Below are 989 nucleotides of genomic sequence, written 5' to 3' on the forward strand. Positions count from 1 at the left end.
GGCGGCGCGGAGGCGGGCCGGAGGAAGAAGGCCGAGGGGCGGCCAGGGAGACCTCGTCCAGGCTCGGCGCCGGCGGAGGAGTCTCCCCGGAGGAGCTGGGGGGGGCGGCGGGCTCCGGGGCCAACCCGAGCAAGAGCGGTGTTGTTGTGCGCATCCGTTTCCAGGGAGAGGAGAGCGCCCCACCCGGGACTTGATGGTGGGCGCTCCATCCGCATGGCGCCCGGCGACATCACCCAGATCCCAGCAGCCGCGGGTTCGACGTGAGCTTCCTCTCGCTGAGAAGCTGGCGCTGTTCCTGCGCGTCCACCAGGAGGAGCGCGAGCGGGAGGGCTGCTGGGAGAACTTCGTGGTGCTGGGGCGCAGCAAGTCCAGCTGGCTCCCAGCCTCCTCTGCACTCCCACCTGACACGCCAGGTGCAGATTCAAGGAATTCCTTCCCTTCCTGCTTCTTTCTAGAAGGAGAAATGGTAGCTTTTGTGAGTGAGGCTGTAACTACTTCATCACCCATGTGCTTGCCTGGCATCTGTCAGCTGCAAGTGACTCTGGGAGCTGCCCCTTCAGGGCTGAACTCCTGAGCAGGTTTCCTTGTCGGGCCCATGGATGAGTGGGCATCCAGTTTCCCAAAGTGCTCAGCAGAGGGGCCAGGTCCTGCTGCTGTGGCCGTCACAGTTCTGTGCTTCAGGGTAGTTACCCTATAGTCACTGTGTAATGAGTGCCACGTACTGTGTGTCCCCAAAACATCATATATCTACCCAACTAGACATAGTATTTTTTGTATACGTAATTGGATTTCCTACTACTGATATTGGTCATCCCCACAGAAAGTGTAGTGGTTTTTTAAAAAAAGAAAGTGTAGGAGAGGAAGCGGGGGCGCCCGGGCCTAGGAGGAGGGCGGCGGGAGAAGGTGGGCTGGGCCCCGGTGGGGAAGAACCTGCCCAGGAAGAAGGCTGAGTTGCGGGAGTCGCGGCCGCCCTGGAGCGAGGAGGAGAG

At 60.9% G+C, this 989-nt stretch overlaps 2 long non-coding RNA genes across 2 annotated transcripts in view; one reads left to right on the forward strand and one right to left on the reverse strand.

Annotated features, from left to right (window-relative positions):
- LOC102770290 overlaps positions 1-989 on the forward strand; it is an 11163-nt gene that overhangs the window by 4731 nt on the left and 5443 nt on the right. The gene's annotated exons all lie outside the window — the stretch shown is intronic.
- The window catches only part of LOC107183619, an 11032-nt gene that overhangs the window by 4627 nt on the left and 5416 nt on the right, over positions 1-989 (reverse strand). Inside the window, exon 2 of the long non-coding RNA XR_001514401.1 lies at positions 752-755. This is a non-coding gene — a long non-coding RNA (uncharacterized LOC107183619). The remainder of the gene's footprint in view (positions 1-751; positions 756-989) is intronic.

The sequence above is a fragment of the Myotis davidii genome, unplaced genomic scaffold (assembly GCF_000327345.1).
Source record: "Myotis davidii unplaced genomic scaffold, ASM32734v1 scaffold1982, whole genome shotgun sequence".
Taxonomy (NCBI): Eukaryota; Metazoa; Chordata; class Mammalia; order Chiroptera; family Vespertilionidae; genus Myotis; species Myotis davidii.